Source organism: Stegostoma tigrinum, chromosome 25 (assembly GCF_030684315.1).
Source record: "Stegostoma tigrinum isolate sSteTig4 chromosome 25, sSteTig4.hap1, whole genome shotgun sequence".
Lineage (NCBI taxonomy): Eukaryota > Metazoa > Chordata > Chondrichthyes > Orectolobiformes > Stegostomatidae > Stegostoma > Stegostoma tigrinum.
Genome location: NC_081378.1, coordinates 6,613,947 through 6,620,907, shown reverse-complemented (window position 1 = coordinate 6,620,907; position 6,961 = coordinate 6,613,947). Strand labels below are relative to the sequence as shown.

General features: G+C 38.7%; 1 non-coding gene across 1 annotated transcript; it reads right to left on the bottom strand.

Moving 5' to 3' along the window:
- Window positions 1-5,756: 5,756 nt before the first annotated feature.
- LOC125463452 (U6atac minor spliceosomal RNA) lies at window positions 5,757-5,882 on the bottom strand. The gene has a single exon (XR_007249826.1). It is a non-coding gene; the product is annotated as a U6atac minor spliceosomal RNA (small nuclear RNA).
- Window positions 5,883-6,961: the final 1,079 nt, after the last annotated feature.

The window sequence follows — 6,961 nt, the reverse complement described above, 5'->3', positions numbered from 1 at the left end:
TTCCTTACTCTGCTGGGTAACATCATCAGTGCAGCCTCCGATGAAGCGCTGTCGAGTTTACTTTTAAACTCTGGTGCCCGTTGAGTTGGGTCACCTCACATCCGCGGTAACAAAGTGCAGAGCTGGATGAATACAGCAGGCCAAGCAGGATCATAGGAGCAGGAATGCTGACGTTTCGGGTCTGGACCCTTCAAAGGGTCTAGGCCCGAAACATCGGTTTTCCTGCTCCTAAGATGCTGCTTGGCCTGCTGTGTTCATCCAGCTCCACACTTTGTTATCTCGGATTCTCCAGCATCTGCAGTTCCCATTATCTCTCACCTCACATCTGGTTTTCTTTCGCAATGGAGTGCACATGGGGTCATCTGGCCATTGATGCTTCGAGCAATGGAAACAGCTCACAGTGTTTATGATTTTAAACACTTCGCAAATCTCCTCTTAACCTTCTCTGGTCTGCACTCAACCCCAGATTAAATAAAACTTTAATATCTGGACCTTTCTCATACCTTTTGGCTTTGTTTCCTTTTGTTTTGCTGTTTTCTGTTAATTCCAGTTTTTTTTATCAAGTGTGCAACTAGGATAGCGCCAGTTATGTCAGGGAAGGCGAGATGGCACCTAGGAGTGGCAACTTTTGTTCCATTGGCTGTGGCATGGCAAAGGAGACTTAAGCCTGGCCACCAGGCCCATGGCCCATGGCAGAGCACTTAACAAGAACAACTGTAAAGTTGGACGCTTGCTTTATTTCTTCATTTTTCTGGCCTCTATATTCTGTGTTTTGGATTACTTTTCTGTGTTTTAACATGGTGCCAAAGAGCGGTGACACTATGCAACACTTTTCACAATATTTTTTTAAAAAGATACACGTGACAGTAAATAAACCAAATCAAAAAATGCTCTTCCAAATTATCCGTTGTAATCATACCTCCCTGGGGTCATTCCTGTAAATCTCTTATCCAATGTTTTTGCATTGTTCCTAATGTGTGCCTCTCAAATTTTACAATCTATTTACGCTGCTGTTTTTTAGGACTACTGTGTGTTGGCTGAATATTTTTGAGTCACTCCCAAGTTGCATGTACTTACTGATTTGTTTATAATTAGCACCTATTGAGTTTCGGACAATCTTCTTATCTGACAGTTCCGAAAGTTTTAATTTAAGCTCAAAATTGTAATCAGGTTTCACTCAACACTTATAAACGCATGTTATGAATGCATGTCAAATCAAAAACAGTTGTCCCAGAACTTAATCTTGGAGAACACTGGCATCTTTCTAATGCCAACCTGACAATCATTTAGTATGTTTTCTGACCCTTAACCCACCCAGTTTGCTGGTGTCCCTTTTATTCCATGAGCTTCATTTGTCTTCATGAGCCTGTTATGTAATACTTTATTAAATGCCTTTTGAAAGTTCTGTAATACTTAATATCAACTGCGCAGCCCTCACACACCAAAAAACACAAACCAGTTAGTCAAAGATAATGGGAACTGCAGATGCGGGAGAATCCAAGATAACAAAGTGTGAAGCTGGATGAACACAGCAGGCCAAGCAGCATCTCAGGAGCACAAAAGCTGACGTTTCGGGCCTAGACCCTCTCTGATGAAGGGTCTAGGCCCGAAACGTCAGCTTTTGTGCTCCTGAGATGCTGCTTGGCCTGCTGTGTTCATCCAGCTCCACACTTTGTTATCCAGTTAGTCAAAACTGATTCTTATGCATTATGTAGTAAAAATAAACCATATTTGACAAAAATAAAAGTGTTTGTCTGGAGAGATGTCATAAAGCCAGAGAATTATGCAGCATGGAAGCAGACCACTTCAGACCAACTTGTCCACAGCAACCAGACTTCCCAATCTGACCTAGTCCCATTTGCCAGCATTTGGCCCACATCCCTCTAAATTCTTCCTATTGATGTTCCCAACCAGGTGCCTTTCAAATGTTGCTATTGTACCAGCCTCCACCACTTTCTTTTGTCAGCTCATTCCATACACGCCCCAACCTCTGTGTGAGAATTTTATCCCTGAAGTCCTTTTTCAATTTCTTCCCTCTCGCCTTAAACTTATGCCCTCCAGTTTTGGACTCCCTTACCCTGGGAAAAAGACCTTGGCTATTTACCCTATCCATGAGCCTCATGCTTTTAGAAACCTCTTCAAGTGTGAAAGACTACTATATATCTTCTACTGAATATAAATGGCCATGTGACCAGAATGGGTCCACTGACTTGAAAGACCCCCATTTCTATCTACTGTACGTCAATGGCAATAATCTTATAAACCTCCATAGGGCCACCCCTCAGCCTTCGATCATTCGGGAGAAAAGCCCCAGTCTATTCAGCCAATCTGTATAATTCAAACCCTCCAGCCCCGCCAACATCTTTGTAAGTCTTTTCTGTACCTTCTCAAGTTTAACAGCACCTTCCCTATTAGAACTATGACCAGCATTGTATACAGTATTCTAAAAGTGGCCTGATCAATGTTCTGTACAGCCGCAACATGACATTCCAACTCCTATACTAATGCACTGACCAATGAGGGAAGTGTACCAAACACCTTCTTCACCACCCTGTCTATCTGCAAATCCACTTCCAGTTCTGAGGAAGGGTCACCGGACCCGAAACGTTAACTCTGTTTTCTCCTTCACAGATGCTGCCAGACCTGCTAAGCTTTTCCAGCAACTTTGTTTTTGTTCTACTTCCAAGGAATTATGCACCTCCTCACTGAATATATGAGAGGAATGCAGGTATCACAGAAATGAGTTTTCTTGGCTATTTGATAAGGTGTCTCAAATGAACTTTGTTAGAAAAACACAGGCATATGCTACAATTGGTGAACAACGAACAAAGAATCATGATGATTAACAGTGGCACTGTTCAGGTTATCACCTGAACGGAAAACTGGTGGGAAAAGAGACGGGTCGTGTTCCATTGTTTATGATTGCTCAGTTGTGATTGGTTGCGGTTTAATACAGAACATGTTATCAGAAGTGTGGCCCATAAGCCAGATGCAGCTTATATATATATATATATATATATATATATATAGACAATGTAGTTAGGACAAATACAGTCTACAGAGCCACCCAGTAGCCAGAGCTTATTACTACAACATAATAGCGTTGACATAATAAACTTGAATGGTAAATGTTAGCAAAATGATTCATAATAGTCACGTGGCAATTGTAAATTAACACATGACCAAAAAATGACAAAATGCAGTGAAGTTTATGAACAAATTCATAGATAGATAGATCAAGAGATCGATAGATAGATAGATAGATAGAAAGATGCAGAGAGACTGACACACTTTGTAGTAAACTGTTGTTTCACATTATCAAGAATCTTTGGTTAAATACAATCTGCCATGTAGCTTCTAAGGGTTTGAAGATAACATCTGGATTTTGGACAGACTGAACATTCAGTTGAAAGAAACTATTTAATCTAAAAAAGAACCATTCAAATTTTCCATTTGACAAATTACATTTCATCTGTACGTTTGCTGTAACATTTTGTCATTACCATCTGTTTCCGTCTTTTTATTGAGTTTATAATCTATAGTTCAGGCTTACATAGAAGACTCCAGAACATATTTCTGGAATATTTCCATGTCTTAAATATTCTAGTCACATTGATAAAAGTTTTTATTCATTTCTTGCTGTTACATTTAAAGGGAAGCTATAAATTCATAATAAAGCTCACACACAGTGGATGGAGTCTTTGTGTTGGAATTATCAGTCGAGGCAGCTTTGGTGCCTTTGTAAAACAGCACAATGCAACATCATAAAGCCAGGAGCAAAAGAAGAGGTTTTCTTCCTCAAGATCTCTTGAAGCTATTTACATGTATTTTTATGAAAGTACAAGGCTGCATGCAGAACACATCTCTTCCAAAAATTGTTGTGAATTTCCCTCTACCTGTTTCTAGTGGACATCTCGTATCCTAAACATTCTTTGCATAAAATAGTTTGTCATTCCACTTTCCTCTTCCTTCAATGGTGGGGATTTTAAACTTGTGCCACCTGGTTATCGACCCAACATTACAACTCGGTTGGTTTTGGGAAATTGCAACAGGATAAAAATCTCCTGGGTGAATCATTTCACTTGGAAAGGAGAGAAGCAAGTACAAGCCTGTAATCTAATTTTCCTTTGCTGTTCTTTTCATGTTTGCAGGAGGATTACTTTTGCACAGTTGAAGATGACAGCATTCCATAGAGGGGAGTTGTATCAGGCACAGTCAACAAAGTGAACACATCAGTGTACACACAGCTCTTTATAAAGCTTAGCCCATCCATTAGCCTTTCAATTAAGTACACATCTTTATTTACAGTAGATGGACATCAATATAGTACCCAGAGTTACTTTGTTTCAGTAAAGGACTCAAATTTTGCTGAGAACCAAAACCCCAAAACCTCTGCCATTCTTGTCAGTGATTATTTCTAATAATTGTGTCTTTGATCCAATGTTCAATATTTTATAGCAGCAAATTTCTGCAGATGCTGAAATTTGTACTGAAAACAAAACATGCTGGAAGATACAATGGGACATGCAGCATCACTGGAGAGAGAGCAAGCAAAAGTTTCAAGTCTGGATGGGATCAGAGCTGATATTTCAATATTTTATATTTCATATCCATATGAAAATGACACTTGTTTCCATCTGTTTAAAAAGGTTTTTTCACAGTGCTTTAAAATGCCTGCTCTAAGCTTTTTCTCCAGTTTATTTATTTTTTGCTGAATCCACAATGTAATAACCAACAGAGCACAGCTAGCATCAATTATAGATATTTATTTGTTAAGCCAAAGTGTTCAGAGATATAATTAGACACAGGGCTAGGTGGGACTTGAACCCAGTATTCACACTACCAATGTGCCACAACACATTTGTTGGGACAGATAGCTGAGTATCATAGGTTTCCATAAGAAGTAATTTTGATTTTGTGATAGTTAACTCTAAGCACATAATAGAGGAAGATAGCATTCACGAAGAAGTTAAGTTTCTCATTGTTTCATTTTTTAAAGTACAACTATCTCTTTACACAGTCTCCTTGGTTTAAAGCAGTGTCTTCCTTTTGTAGTGCACAGTCCAAAAAGGAAGGAAACAAAAGATGTTGTCAGCACGCTAGCCAGTGTTAGCAAATTAAAGAGCTTGTCTTACTATTTTTTTGAAAAGTTAATCAGCTAGAAGTACAAACATTAACCTGTCCTAAATCTGTAATACATACACTCATTTTAGCAAAAGTTATAGATTGGGAGGATGGTCTGGAAGTTGAGTGCTATTACAATTGATATAATTCAGTTGTTCTCTGGAAACAATTTATTTCAAACTACAATCTGACCTGTTCTACAGTCAGTATTAGGTCATTTAAAAGTTCCTTTTACTTTTGGAATTCCCTGTCTCTGCAGTGCATTCCAACTTGTAGCAGAGATAGGACCCTAGGGTAGCGAGACAGCTGCTTTAATATTATTCCATTCTGCAAATCTTCTTGATGTCATTGTCTTCTGTAAGCAACAAACAATTTATAATTCTAGGTTTTCATGGGAAGGATGTTGATTATGTGCTAGCTGACTGTTAGTATATAATGAAGGTGACCAATATTTACAAAGGAGATTAATCCCCAGTGTCTAAGTTATCAAGAGAGCATCAGATCATAGATTATTTTCAACCAACCTGTTCAGAAATGTCATGACACACCTCTGGAGCAGATGGGACTTGAACCCAGGCCTCTGGGCTCAGAGATAGGGATGATATTACAGTGCCACAAGAACCTCAATATCCCAAAAATATAGGTTAGATGCCACTAAGTAAGTGGAAATACGTTAATCTTTTGTTCATTGTACGGCCACTACCTTCCTTCCATTCTCATCAAGGGAAATGCTAAATTTCTCTCCATTCATAGTAAATAATTTTAAATGCAATCACATAATGAGATGCAGAACAATTAAACACTGCAGCCTCTGCAAGGATCTGTGGTCTGCTCAAGAAACAGGGAATCTCTTCTATGAACCAGAATGGGACCAACACACTACAAAGCAGAAGGTATAAAAACAAGAAAAAGTGAACTAAATTGCATTCCGGTTTGGGGCAAAATAAAACACAGGCCTGGTATAATCATTTCAAATTGTTGAACTTTACAATCTTAGCGGTGAATTCCATGATATAATCTACTTCCAAAGAATGAAGATTGTATTTTTCTTCCCATTATGGAGCCTCAATCAAAACTACCCTACTAATTAATTCCTTAGAAGTAGCGACGTGCATATGTGCAGAAGAGATTAATTAACTTGCCTCGGAATAAACACAGATAGATGACAAATATAACATGGATCATACTTATGTTATTATGGCTTATGTTGTTCCAGGAATTTTAAATAAGATTGTGCAATGCCACTGGTCCAAAGTTGAACAAAGGAGCTTACAACATAGGACAGAAGCTTGGGAATTTCTCAATGTCTTTAGCAGATCAAAAGAAAGTTCTGCAAGTTTCCCGTTTTTGGAATATCACCCAAAATAGCAGACCCATCAATTGGGGAGTGGGCATGTGGGGACAGAATGTCTAGAATAAACACAGCTTATCAGTGGACCAAAGTACGATGACTAATCCATTTATGCCAGAGATTTAGTGAATTCTTGGCTGTAATCATTCTTGTAACATTAGTGAGGATTGTTAAACTATATTTCTTTAAACTATAACTGAATCAATAACGAAGTGGAGGTGCTGGTGTTGAACTGCAGTGGACAAGGTCGGATGTCGTACAACACCAGGTTATAGTCCAAGAGGTTTATTGGAAAACACAAGCTTTCGGACCCTCGCTCCCGAAAGCTTGTGTTATCAAATAAACCTGTTGGACTATAACCTGGTGTTGTGTGATTTCTGACCTGGATCATTCACAGTACACATTAATCTTTTTTGACATTGTTCTAACAGAGCTTCATGATGTGTGCATTCATCCCTGACTGAAAAGTTCAATGTAACACACCTA